The 15,085-nt window shown below is 43.0% G+C and overlaps 1 protein-coding gene and 1 pseudogene across 4 annotated transcripts in view; one reads left to right on the top strand and one right to left on the bottom strand.

Annotated features, from left to right (window-relative positions):
• Nucleotides 1-15,085, bottom strand: part of CELF2 (CUGBP Elav-like family member 2) — an 871,667-nt gene that overhangs the window by 559,609 nt on the left and 296,973 nt on the right. The gene's annotated exons all lie outside the window — the stretch shown is intronic.
• Nucleotides 6,650-7,168, top strand: LOC112631787 (annotated as a pseudogene).

The following is a 15,085-nucleotide window of genomic DNA, read 5'->3' as shown; positions in this document are numbered from 1 at the left end:
TTCTGATAAAAGAGATACATCCTACCTTAAACCTATATAGGATTTTACAGACTGTAAAACACATTCATGATCCTCATAGTAGCCTTTCAAATCTACTAAATACATTTATAGTCAGAACGTTTAATTGAACACTTTGAGGTCACATTCATAAGGGAGGGTCCATGGCTGAACTTTAGTCATACAATCCCATTCATGTTTACTGCTCTCCCCAAATAAATGAGCAGCCCAGTCTGACTCATCACAGACCAGGGGGCACGGTGGCTGAGAAACCTCAGACTAACCTAGCTGACATCACAAAGAACCTGAAAGGTCTGCTCACAAGAAAGCAAAGGAAGGTGAATAAATCCTCCTTCAGAAAGTCGTGCATTCAGGATGAGATGCTGAGGAAGAAAGGAAAACGCAATGCTACCACTTGGTGGGCTTCCCATAAAGATTGTTTATTGGCAAGTAGGGGAAGGACACTGTGATGGTTAATTTTGTGTTAACTAGACTGGGCTATGGGGTGCCCAGATTAAACATTGTTTTGGGTACATTTGTGAAGGTGTTTCCAGATGAGCTTAGCATTTGAATGAGTGAACTTGATTCAAAGCAGATGGCCCTCCCCAATGTATATGGTCATCATCCAGTCCATTGAAGGCCCAACTAGAACAAAAAGGCAGAGGAAGGAGGAATTTGCCCCCTTTCTTTCTGCCTCACTGATTGAGCTGGGACATCTCATCTCCTCTTCTGCCACACACTGGGATTTATACCAACAGCTCTCCCAGGTTTTCTGTCCTCGAACTGAATTTAACATTCCTCAAAACCACCGGCTTTCCTGGGATGCCAGCTCACTGCTGGCAGATCTTGGGACTTTTCTGCCTTTATAATTGCATGAACCAATTTCTCATAATAAATCTCTTCCTATATACAGTTTTCCCTTGGGATCCACGGGGGATTAGTTCCAGGACCCCCATGAATACCAAAACTGGAGGATGCTGAAATTCCTTCCGTAAAATGGCATAATATTTTCATATAAGTTACGTAATCCTCCCTTTTACTTTAAATCATCTCTCAATTACTTAAAATACCGAATACAATGTAAATGCTACGTAAATAGTTGTTAAATTATTGCTTTTAAAATGTATATTATTTTTATTGCTGTATTATTACTTTTTATTTTAATCATTTTAGAATGTTTTTGATTCATGGTTGGTTGAATCCACAGTTGTAGTATGGATACAGAGAGGTGACTGTATACAGGCATGTGTCACTTAACGATGGGGATATGTTCTGAGAAGTGTGTCTGTACGTGATTTCATCATTGTGGGACCAGCACAGAGTATACTTACACAAAGCTAGATGGTAGAGCCTAATACATACCTAGGCTACTGATATGGTTTGGTTGTGTTCCCACCCAAATCTCATCTTGAATTGTAGTTCCCATAATCCCCATGTGTCATGGGAGGGGCCTGGTAGGAGGTAACTGAATGATGGAGGCAGGTTTTTCTTGTGCTGTTCTCATGATAGTGAGTAAGTCTCACGAAATCTGATGGTTTTATAAAGGGCAGTTCCCCTGCACACACTCTCCAGCCTCCATGCCTCCATGTAAGATGTGCCTTTGCTCCTCCTTCACCTTCTGCCATGATTGTGAGGCCTCTCCAGCCATGTGGAACTGTGAGTTCATTAAACATTCTTTCCTTTATAAATTACCCAGTCTTGGGTATGTCTTTATTTGCAGCATGAGAACAGACTAATACAGCTACAACCTGTATAAAATGTTACCATACCAAATACTATAGGCAATTGTAACACAATGCTAAGTATTTGTGTATCTAAATGTATTTAAACATAGAAAAGGTAAAAACATGGCATTATAATCTGATGGGGTCACTCATTTATGTGGTCTGTTGTTGACCAAAATGCTATTATGTGGTGCATGACTGTATGTACTATTGGTTCTCTTTCACTGGAGATCACTGATTAATACAGACGCTGAAGACTACTGCTTTGTTGGTAAGTGGGTTCATTTTTACAACGTGCTTTCTTTGTGCAATTATTTGCTTTCTTAGCATTTCTGTGATGACTTAAAAAGAGTAGAATGTTTTATCAACAAGGCATGTTGCTTTTTGAAACCCACCGAGCCCCAAGTGAAGTAGTTGCTCAGTCTGTAATAAACCCAACTTAATACTCATTGGCATGTTAATTAGAGTTGTGCTGATGTGTAGGATTCTAGACAATGATGTCAAATACAAACCCCTGCAAATACCAGAGGCTGTAACTATACAAGCCCCTTGGCTTTAGAAGTGGTTCCCTCTGTTTGCCAGGCACGGTGGCTCACGCCTGTAATCCCAGCACTTTGGGAGGCCAAGGCAGGTGGATCACAAGGTCAAGCAATCGAGACCATCCTGGACAACATGGTGAAACCCCGTCTCTACTAAAAACACAACAATTAGCTGGGCATGGTGGTAGGTGCCTGTAATCCCAGCTACTCGGGAGGCTGAGGCAGGAGAATCGCTTGAACCCAGGAGGTGGAGGTTGCAGTGAGCTGAGATAGTGCCACTGCACTCCAGCCCGACGACAGAGCGAGGCTCCGTCTCAAAACAAACAAACAAACAAACAAACAAACAAACGAGCAAAGAAGTGTTTCCCTCTGTTATCACTGTCACAGATTAGGATGGAAAGAAGTCTCTTGAATTTACCAGGATGTACTGCTAATCTGGCAACACCAAGAAGCACTGAGCACCTATCTTCTTCTTTAAAATGCCTAGAGTAAGTGCCTCCAGGAATCCTTAATTCTTATTCTTGCCAAATAGTCATATGCACAGAATTGAGGGAGATTGGTAAGCTCTATAAAATGGTTATTTGGCTCTGACTCCATATTAAAACAATACAAAACAACAGAGAATTCGAATCATATCAGATATCCAAGTATATGATTGAAAATGTACTTTTTTCAAAGAAAGTGTGGGCTATTCCTGTTAGGAAAAACACAGTAATACACAACACAAAACCCTCTACTGTCAGAAATATCAGAACTTAAAGTGAACAGAAAAGTTATTAGAACCCACTAGTCTATCTCTCCCTTTCCATGTTACCTGCAATACATCCCTAACCCCCATCACTGAACTCCCAGACCCACCCAAAACTTTCTGCAGTGATCCATCCACTGATCTGATACGTCTTTAGGTCTCTGGGAGATATTTCATACCTAGAAAGTTTTTTTTTTTTTTTTTTAAAATAGCTTTCAGATCAATGAGTTCATTTTATAGAAAAAGAAATTAAGATATGGAGGGAAAATTTAGATCTGTGATTCTCAATACTGACTGCACTTTAGAATTTCTTGGGGAAGCATTTTAAAAATACCAGTGCCTGGGCTGCATCCCAGAATATTTGATTTCAGATCTCTTGAGATGAGGCCATGAGCATCTCCTTTAAAAAATATCTCCTCAGATGAATATGATGCAGATCGAGGCAGAAAAACCCTTCGCTGGATGTTCCTGGTCATCAGAACTAGAGCTAATGCTCGATAGCTAGAAAGTTTTCCACAGCCACAGGGAGTGAGGGAGACGGAACCAGGAGAAAGGAGAAAAGGAAAAGAAAAAATAAAGAGGAAAGAGAACGAAGGGTGGAGAATCAGGAAGGTTTGTCAAGGTGCAATCAATGGGGCCCAAGAAAGAAGACATTTGCTGCTCCTCTGATCGGGCCCTGACTTGAGTAAGGTTTTTACATGTGCAAAGTGCAGGGTCCCCATATTTAGTCCTTACACCACACCAACCATATGTTGCATTAAGTGACGGTGCACAACAAGCCTGTGTTAGGGAAAGTAGGGCAAAGTTAGCTTGAAATTTCTGGCTCCTGAGTTTTGAAACTATTCTTTAAACCTTGGAGATATGCTGTTACATAAGAGGGTCAAATGAACACAGTGTGTGAGCTGTAATCCATTCTGCAAACGTAAGTCATGGAGAGATGATAAGGAGGCGGGAAAGGGTGAATAGAAAAAGACCAACTCACACTTGGTCAAATGCCCACTACCTGTTAAGTTCTTTGTAAATACCTTCTCCTAAGGCCCCCATCTTTGTTCTTTTTCTGTTGGCCTTCAGCGGAGATAGTGTATCAATTCATTAGTTAGGTCTGATTGCAGGATCCAAATGGGTGTCAAGACCGGCTGTCTACCTCCACATCTAAGCTCAAATGTCACATCCTCCGTGCCTTCCTGGACTCCCACCACAAATTTTAGTTGTTTCTTCCTGCAGTCCTGCTGCACCATATATGTACCTGGACTACAACCCACTGTTTCCTAGTTACCTGTGCCCAGCAGACTGAGATTCTCAGAGTTCTTAATTATGGCAAATTTTTGGTCTTAAAAATTTATTCATTTTTTACATATATATATATATATATTTTTTTTTTTTTTTGAGACCAAGTCTCGCTCTGTCGCCCGGGCTGGAGTGCAGTGGCCGGATCTCGGCTCACTGCAAGCTCCGCCTCCTGGGTTCACGCCATTCTTCCGCCTCAGCCTCCCGAGTAGCTGGGACTACAGGCGCCGCCACCTCGCTCGGCTAGTTTTTTGTATTTTTTAGTAGAGACGGGGTTTCACCGTCTTAGCCAGGATGGTCTTGATCTCCTGAACTCGTGATCTGCCCGTCTTGGCCTCCCAAAGTGCTGGGATTACAGGCTTGAGCCACCGCGCCCGGCCCATTTTTTACATATATTTATCGATCATTCATTATTAACGAGAATCAATGCTATTAGCCAGCAGAAGGTATACCACCATAAGGCACTTAGAGAGTCTCCTTAGAGGCAAACAGGTAAACAGGTGATGACTCTTCAGGGTAATAAGCAGAGCAATATAAATCTCAGTTCACAACTCTGAACTCTAAGTAATACATCTCTATTTTTCTTCAATTTGACTTTATTTAGCTCCCATGTCACCAGGAAAGCTCAGTTATTTCTCAGTTAAGTCATCATTTTTCTCTCTTTTCCATGGCTTGGCCTAAGTTCTGGGAACATATCAATTTACCAAGGTTTTGTAAGCAGGAGAGTCAATGGATATTTGAGCCCTCTGCACAATGCGTGCATCTGCTTAGACGTCCATGCAGAAAGGCATTGAGATGCTTCATATCCTTGCTAATCTGGCCCCTCCAGGTTATAAAGGCCCCTCTCTTGGGTCATCAGATCTGTGTTAAGATCCCTGTCAAATCTTCCCCACCTTCACTACGCCCAAGAAAGTGGGCCCTCCAACATCCCTCCTTCCGTTTCTGGACTTATAAATTCAATTACAGTTTTGTTGTCACGACACTGCATTCTTTCCAAAATATGGCGTACAGGTCCCCCATCTTCTGAACCTAACTGCGCCAGTGTCTGTACTTAACAAGAGACATGATTTGTTTGTTTGTTTTTAAGAATTCTTACAGGAGGTAACTCTAAGATGAGACCTGAAGTTGTCAAGTAGAAAAGGGGTGCATCTGAAGAACTGCTGTAGAGGCAGAGAGAACAGCTCTGCAGGAAGTGAGAGCAAGGTGGGTAAGAAGCTGCTGAGAGTTTATTAGGGTTGGGTTTAGGGTAAGGGCCAGGGAGTGATAAGAAATCCATTTGGAGAGAGAGGTAGGTAAGGGCCAGATCATGAAGAGCTATGGAGTCAGGTTTGGGATTTCAGTTCATCCTCAGAGCAAAGGGGGCTAGCGTAGATGACCACATACAGATTTCAGCAGAGGGGCAAATAATCATTTGCAGTGTAGAAACATCACCCTGGCTGCACTGGAAACATGGACTAGAATGAAGAAAGACTGGAGGTGGGGAGACAAGTTGACCAAGGCTTTGACCCAGCAGCAGAGGAGAAAGATCTGAGTCAAGGCAGGGGCAGGAGAAGAGGAGAGAAGAGTGAACAGAAAGATGTCCCAAAGCCTGGACTGAGTGGCTGATGGGATGTTGAGGATGAAGAAGAGAGATGGGTGAGGTATGTTAGCTAGGATTCCAGCTTGGATAGCTTGTAATGTGATTACATCATTCAAAACAGAAAGCAGATAAGGGGAAGCTGCTTTGACAAGATGATTATGAATTCAGTCTGGAAAGTATTTGTTGAATTTGTAGCACCTGGGACATGCGTTTGAGGATGCACCAGGGCCAAGGTTATACATAGGCCCAGAGCACGGGACAGAGATCTGGATGGAGGCGACAACGTGGGGATCAATCGGGCAGAAGTGTATCTAAAGCCAGTGGAGTGGAAGAGGTTTCCCTGGTGTGGTCAGAGTGTAAAGTCAGAAGTTAGCTCCAAGAACACAATGCTGAGAGATACACTGACCACAGGGGGTGCATGGACAAGAAAGGCCACACAAGAGATGCTGCAATCAGGAAGCAGGTGGGGCATGTGAATGAAAACCTGGAGAGATGGAGACCATGGAACTCCAGGAAAGAGAATTTATAAAAGAAGGGAGTGAGCGATTGGGCCGCATGGCATAGATGAGGTGTGAAGAGAATGCAGAGGGCGTGGCCTCTCAGAGGATGTGTTGACCTTTGTAGGTCAAGAGTGACAGCAGGAAGCCAGGTGGCTGCTGGCGAAGGGGGAAAATAAGGCCTGAAAAAGCTGCCTTCAGATCATTTAGTGTCCCTGCTTAAAACTCCTCCCTGCGCTTCCACAAGCTGAGGGCTAGAAGGCCAAGGGCATGAGGCGATGGGAGCTGTTGCTGCCAGCCTGGTCTTGCTCCATGCATGCAGCTGGGAGTGGGGACGTGGAGCAAACGTGAATGCTGGGGTGGCCTGCAGTGAAGTGAATCCAAACACCCATGTAGTAGACAGCCAGAGCCTGTGGGCTGACACATGCATTGGGCTCCTATTGTCTTACTCAGCATTCCTTCTTCCGCGTTCTCATTGCTTAGACCTTAACAAATATTATACGTAATCTGGGGATGAATGGATTTTTCCATGCTTGAAAGGAACGCCTTTGGAAACCCCTGACCAGGGTAAAGCAAGGCTCCTAACGCACTGAGAACAACTGGGTGAGGGAGTACCATTTACATCTTCACGGAAGTTTTTCACCATTTCTCCAATCATTCTGCATTTTCCAGCAAGTTTCTATAGAAGTATGCTCCAACTCACTCCATTGTAAGCACAGCTTCTCTCCTGAGTATGCTAAACTCCCCAAATGCCACAACGACACGGTGCTCCGATCTTTGGAATTAATAAGCAGTGAAATGTTTGACACTGAACAAAAATTTTTATAGCTACTGAATTTCCTGTAAGGAAGTCATGGTTAGTAAACTGCACTCTTTCTGTAATACTGTGAAATGGGAGGTATTTACACTGGAGGGATGATTGCTGGTTCTTCGTATGAAGAATGTTTCTTCAAAATATTCGTATGATGTTTTGAAGTGCAGGTTTCTATTAATGATGCCTCTGTCGAGCACATCTGGTATATTTCTGAAGAGACGCTTTGGAAACACATTGAGCAGGCCGAGCTTGTAAGTGACAAGGAAACACAATGAGGGCACAGTGGAGAAATCCAAGGAAATAAGGGATTTGTAAGAAACTAGGACTAGTTTAAGTTATAATGAATGGGTATCATGTTAGAAAAAGAACATTTCCATCCTTCAGTCACCATCAGTTAAAGCAGATGTACATGGAAACCAGAATGGTCTCTTTACAAGGTTATTAAAGATTGTTTTTGTTAGCATAAAAACACTCCTCATTGGTCTCCTATCTCCGATTTGATGTTTAGAATCTAATTAGGAATTCTTACCTTGCCCTAGGAGGCCCCCGATACTCTGCCCCCGGTCTGTTTCTATGTCTCTGTCCCCTCCTTTTTTTTTTTTTTTTTTTTTTGAGACACAGTCTCTCCCTGTCATGCAGTGGCACCATCTCAGCTCACTGCAGCTTCTGCCTGCTGGGTTCAAGTGATTCTCCTGTCTCAGCCTTCCAAGTAGCTGGGATTACAGGCGTGCACATGCCCAGCTAATTTTTGTATTTTTAGTAGAGACTGGGTTTTACCATCTTGGCCAGGCTGGTTGCAAATTCCTGATCTCCAGTGATCACCTGCCTTAGCCTCCTGAACTGCTGGGATTAGAGGTGTGAGCCACCGCACCTGGCCTCCATCTCCTACTTTCTCTCTGTACCATCCCAGAGCCCCAGTGCCTTCTTGCTGTGCCTCAGACAGGCCAAGGTTGTTCCTCTGTCAGGGACTTTGCAGTGGCCCTTCCTTTCCCCAGATATTTCCAAGACCCTCTCCTCATATTCCAGGTCTTAACTAAAAAATGACCTCCTTTGGGAGGCCGAGGCAGGCGGATCATGAGGTCCGGAGATCAAGACCATCCTGTCTAACATGGTGAAACCCCGTCTCTACTAAAAATACAAAAAATAGCCGGGTGTGGTGGTGAGTGCCTGTAGTCCCAGCTACTTGGGAGGCTGAGGCAGGAAAATGGCGTGAACCTGGGAGGTGGAGCTTGCAGTGAGCTGAGATTGTGCCACTGCACTGCACTCCAGCCTGGGTGACAGAGCGAGACTCCATCTCAAAAAACAAAAAACAAAAAAACAAACAAAAACCTCACACTGGGCACAGTGGCTCACGCCTGCAATCCCAGTACTTCGGGAGGCCGAGGCAGGTGGGTCACCTGAGATCTGGAGACCAAGACCAGCCTAGCCTAGCCAACATGGTTTAAACCTGTCTCTACTAAAAATACAAAAATTAGCTGGCATGGTGGTGCACACCTGTGATCCCAGCTACTCGGAAGGCTGAGGCAGGAGAATTGCTTGAACCTGGTAGGTGGAGGTTGTGGTGAGCCAAGATGGCACCACTGCACTCCAGCCTGGGTAACAGAGTGAGACTCTGACTCAAAAAAAAAAAAAAAAATTAAATTAAAATTAATAAAATAAATAAATAAATATCACCTCTTCTGAGAGGCCTTCCCTGGGCATTCTAGAGAAAATGTCACCAGTGCCCTAAACCTGCTGGTCCCTTCTCACCACACCATCCTATTTGTATTAGTTCATTCTCACACTGCCATAAAGAAATACCTGAGGCTGCGCCATTTATAAAGAAAAGAAGTTTAATTGGCTCAGGGTTCCTCAGGCTGCGCAGGAAGCACTGTGCCATCTGCTTGGCTTCTGGGGAGGCCACGGGAAACTTACAGTTATCGCGGAAGGCAAGGGGAAGCCAGTACATCTCACATGGCAGGAGCGAGCGGGGCAGGGAGGAAGGAAGGTGCCACATACTTTTAAACAACCAGATCTCATGAGAACTCTATCATGAGAATGGCACCAAAGGGATGGTGCTAAACCATTCATGAAGGATCCACCCCCATGATCCATTCACCTCCCACCAGGTCCCACCTCCAACATTGGGGATTACAACTGAACATGAAGTTTGGGTGGACACACAGATCCAAACCATATCCCCCATATCACCCTGTTTCAGCTTCTTCATAGTGCACGGCTGCCCCTACATGGGCACATTCACTGATTTGTCTCTGTTTGCCGTGTGCTTCCCTCTATCCATGAAGGCTCCTTGAAGTCAGAGGCCCCATCTCTCGTGTTTAGAATTGTATTTCCAGTACCTAGAACACTGATGAGTGAATGCTCAATACATGTTTCTCTGCTGATGGAAAGAAATCCTTTATAGAAATCTCTTAAGGACGTCACCAGGCAGCATAAAGGGCCTGATTCAGATTTGGGACGAGTCTCTAGCAGCAGCAATCCTGGCCTTTTCTCTCCATGACAGTAGAAAATATCAAGTATGGAAGTGGTGGGGAATGGTTTTGCTGTAAATATTGGGAAGTTAATGATGGGAGGATAATGACGAACCTCTCACTCATTGACTCAGACCCTAACTTGCAAATATTCACATTGCAACTAGGCAGCAGTGTTTATCGCAAAGGTGTGCCTAGCAAATTAAAAGGAAGGAGCAGTGGGTCTGGGCCACGGGAAGAAGGAAGGGAAGGGAGAACCTTCAGAGACGGGGAAAAGGTCAAGGCTGAGAGATTAAAAAATCCCAGAACTGTGGGGCATGGAGGACTGGGCTTTGAAAAATACCCCCAGAGTTTCCAGTTTATCTGGTCTAAAGGATTTGCATTTTTAGAAAAGTCCCGCAGGTAATTCTAACATACAGCCAGGGTTGAAATACCACTCAAATCAAAGAACAAATGTAGTCAGATATACCCAGTTAAAGCTCAGCATGTGTGTCAAATAGTCAGTCTTATATTTTTTTCCAGTGGCTTATTTTTACCCATACAACATGCTAAGCTTTAAATCAAAGGACCGTGCTAATATATGTATAAATGCCTATAGGAATTTTGGATGTTATAATTAAATCAAACCACTGCATATAATGTTGGAGCCTAAACCACAACGAAGCAAAAGGATTTCAGTTGACGTGTTTGGGTTTGAAAAGTTACAGAAGAATTTCCCATTTTCCGTTTTCAAAGCTTTTTGTTTGTGTCTATATCAATGCCTACAGTGATGGGCTATTTAGACAGTCATGCTCTGGCACATGTAACACAATAATCCCCTTGAAAAATCTTAAAAGGTGGGTCAATATAAAAGGTGAGGGGTTATTTTTCCCTCCCCTGTTTCATACCCTTCCTTAGAAATCAACACCGTATTTGTGTTTAAAGAGATGTCCTATATATTTTTACTCCAAGTGGCAGATCCTGTTTACTGAATAAGTGCTAAATCAGCGTGTCAGGGAGTTGAAATTACCTTATGCTGTCCCCCCAATTCAAATGTGACAATATACATCTTTAAAGGTATACATTTAAATGAAATGTTATTCATGCACTAAATTTTCTTCTACTGTATAGAAATTAAAAGCAACATTTCTCTGGCCTAGAGCTAAGATTTTATGACTCCCATGGTATTCTCTTTTTTATCTTGATTTTTAAAGATGTTCAAATAAGTGAGTTTTCTTTTTACTTGACACATTTTCACATATGTTGCCTTGATCTTTCACATCTTTTACCCATATGGGAGCCTTCCTAGGAAATAAAGGATCTGTATTTAATTATCTCATGGGGACAATTTAAAGGGAAATCTTGAGTTTCTCCTCTATAGCTCTGCCTTAAGGAGGAATAAGAAGAAATGGTGAACCTACAGCTTTTGGCTGTTGATGGAGCTTTCTCACCGTTCCCTCTGTGATAGCACCAAGCCCACCTGTTCACTTGGGCACATCCCAAGCTCAATGACTCAGACCCTAATTTGCAAATATTCACATTGCAACTAGGCAGCAGTGTTTATTGAAAAGGTTTGCTTAGCAAATTAAAAATTATGAAAAAGACACAGCATTTAAATTGAAACCAACAAACTTTATGTAACTTGAAACATTTGAAAAAGTATACATTTACGCTGAACAATTGAAAGTTGATTTTTAAAAATCTAGAGTCACAAAATCTACACTTTACAGTTGAAACTAGGCTTAGAGAGCTCAAAAGATTCACCTCAAGATCATATAGCTGAACAGTGTCAAGACCACAATTAGACTGCAAGTCCAAATTCCCTCCCGTGTGACTCTAACTTCTGAACTCTAGTAAAAACAGGTCCTTGGTCGGGCGTGGTGGCTCACACCTGTAATCCCAGCCCTTTGGGAGGCCGAGGAGGGTGGATCACAAGGTCAGGAGATCGAGACCATCCTGGCAGACATGGTGAAACCCTGTCTCTACTAAAAATACAAAAAATTAGCTGGGCGTGGTGGCGGGCGCCTGTAGTCCCAGCTACTCGGGAGACTGTGGCAGGAGAATGGTGTGAACCTGGGAGGTGGAGCTTGCAGTGAACTGAGATTGTGCCACTGTACTCCAGCCTGGGCGAGAGAGCGAGACTCTGAATCAAAAAAAAAAAAAAGAAAAGAAAACCAAAAAAACAGGTCCTCAGAACAGTCTTAAGCCAGTTTGTTTTTTTTCCCTTGAATATAATACTTCTGGTAAGGTACATTCTACAATCTATATTTTTTCTCTAAATCAAACTGGTCTTTCTGTACAATAGGCACGGTAATGAAGTTCTACTCCATTCTACTATAGTCTAAGGCATGGAATTGTCTAAGGTTTTCATATACATTCAGATGAATGAAGCTAGAGAAATGAATAGCAGGTTGATGTACTCAGGAAAAACTTGCCTGATGTCTATACATTAATCAGAACTTTTTCAGTTGTGACTGAAATCTATGTTGTTGCCTCTGATCGCTGGAAAGGATACTGGGACAGTGTGCAGGTGTATTAGTCCGTTTTCACACTGCTGATAAAGACGTACCCAAGACCTGGCAATTTACAAAAGAAAGAGTTTAATTGGACTTATAGTTTCCATGTGGCTGGAGAAGCCTCACAGTCATGGTGGAAGGCAAGGAGGAGCAAGTCCCTTCTTATGTGGAAGGCAGCAGGCAAGGAGAGAATGAGGAAGACACAAAAGCAGAAACCCCTGATAAAACCTTCAAATCTTGCGAGACTTATTCACTACCACGAGAACAGTGTGGGAGAAACTGCCCCAATGATTCAATTATCTCTCACCAGGTCCCTCCCACAATACATAGGAATTATGGGAGCACAATTCAAGATTTGGGTGGGGACACAGCCAAACTGTATCAGCAGGATTGAAGGAAGAACTTCAGAAACCAGAATCAGAGACAGGGACTCAACCAGGCACTTACGTCATGCTTGCTTACCTCTGCTTGGCTTTGTTCTGCAGAGAGGCTTCTACCAGCATCTGGGACGATGGAACCACTAACCTGAGGTTTACATCACACTGGCAGTATCACCATAAACTATGGCTTCCAGATCTATTTCTCAATCTCAGAGAAAGTCTCCAGTTGACTCTGCTTAGGTCATGTCTCCCACAGGGTCCAGAGGGAAAGGTCACCTTAGCTGCCTAGGGATATTGCAAGTTGGGTCAGGGATGGATGCAAAATCAAAATATGGGGAATAGAAAAGCTTCAGGGACAGGCAAAAGCAGTAATTGCCAATGTCAATTACATATGGAAGTTATTGATTTGAGCAACTGGAAGAGCACTCATCTACTCCCTCATCTCTTTCCCATGGAGCTATCTCTTTAACGGAAGAATCTGCAAAAATATGAATGCCCAGTGCTCATTCCAGGGCATCTGAATCAGGATTTCATAAGGTGAAGCCCAGAGAGGCTTAGTATTTAAACAGCACCACAGGTGACTCTGACACATCCCTAGATAAGAAAACTGTTTTAAGTAATTATCATTAGGAGTCTATTTTCTGGGATGGATAACATATCAAGCATTCATCAGTCATCAACATCTTGTGAATTAAACAGATTAGCCGAATTCACTTAGCAGGATTTTAAAATTATGAGATATAGAATGAATACAATTTGATGAGGAAGAAAAGAGGAATTGGGGCTGGTACTAAATGGGGTCTAGGGTAGGGAGTCGGGGGTGGGGTGGCATTGCAGTGAGGGCTCTGTGCAGTTAAGAATAATCTGAACCTCATATTTTACTTTCTGGCCACAATCTATGATTCTGGTTCTCTCAGATTCCTCCTTCCTATTTAATAATTTCCCTTCAGTCTCATACTGCTAGTTCATGATTCCTGAGTTTGCTCTAATTTTCTGCTGGCCTGAACCCTCTCCCCCAGCTGCTTCAAATACCCTGCAACCTTATTCTCCCAGTGCCTCCACCCCAGCAGACCTCAGCCTAGGTCAGTCCTACAGTTGGCCTTCTCCCCTCCTGCTTGCTGGCTGTTCGATTGATTGATTGATTGAGATGGAGTCTCGCCTTAAATATTAGACCTAAAACCATAAAAACCCTAGAAGAAAACCTAGGTAATACCATTCAGGACATAGGCATGGGCAAGGACTTCATGTCTAAAACATCAAAAGCAATGGCAACAAAAGCCAAAATTGACAAATGGGATCTAATGAAAGAGCTTCTGCACAGCAAAAGAAACTACCATCAGAGTGAACAGGCAACCTACAGAATGGGAGAAAATTTTTGCAATCTACTCATCTGACAAAGGGCTAATATTCAGAACCTATAAAGAACTCAGTCAAATTTATAAGAAAAAAAAAACAACCCCATCAAAAAGTGGGCAAAGGATATGAACAGACACTTCTTAAAAGAAGACATTCATACAGCCAACAGACACATGAAAAAATGCTCATCATCACTCGGCATCAGAGAAATGCAAATCAAAACCACAGTGAGATACCATCTCACACCAGTTAGAATGGCAATCACTAAAAAATCAGGAAACAACAGGTGCTGGAGAGGATGTGGAGAAATAGGAACACTTTTACACTGTTGGTGGGACTGTAAACTAGTTCAACCATTGTGGAAAACACTGTGGCAATTCCTCAAGGATCTAGAACTAGAAATACCATTTGACCCAGCCATCCCGTTACTGGGGATATACCCAAAGGATTATAAGCCATGCTGCTATAAAGACACATGCACACGTACATTTATTGTGGCACTATTCACAATAGCAAAGACTTGGAATCAACCCAAATGTCTATCAGTGACAGACTGGATTAAGAAAATGTGGCACATACACACTATGGAATACTATGCAGCCATAAAAAGGAGGAGTTCGTGTCCTTTGTAGGGACATGGATGCAGCTGGAAACCATCATTCTCAGCAAACTATCACAAGAACAGAAAACCAAATATCGCATGTTCTCACTCATAGGTGGGAACTGAACAATGAGATCACTTGAACACAGGAAGGGGATCATCACACACCGGGTCCTATTGTGGGGAGGGGCGGGGAGGGATAGCATTAGGAGATATACTTAATGTAAATGATGAGTTAATGGGTACAGCACACCAACATGTCACATATATACATATGTAACAAACCTGCACATTGTGCACATGTGCCCTAGAACTTAAAGTATAATAATAATAATAATAAAAAAAACAAAATTGAGGCAAAAAAAAAAAAATAGAGATGGAGTCTCGCTCTGTCGCCCAGCCTGGAGTGGCAGTGGCACAACCTTGGCTCACTGCAACCTCCGCCTTCCAGGTCCACTTGAATGTTCTATGATATGTCAATATTAACATATCCAAAACTACTAATGCAATCTTTTCTGCCAAGCCTCTATACCTCTTCTTGTATCCTCAATGCCAGCTAATCACACCACATCCACCTAGAAGCTCTCATCAGAAACC

Source organism: Theropithecus gelada, chromosome 9 (genome assembly GCF_003255815.1).
Source record: "Theropithecus gelada isolate Dixy chromosome 9, Tgel_1.0, whole genome shotgun sequence".
NCBI classification, from domain to species: Eukaryota; Metazoa; Chordata; class Mammalia; order Primates; family Cercopithecidae; genus Theropithecus; species Theropithecus gelada.
This window is presented reverse-complemented; position numbering and strand designations above follow the sequence as displayed.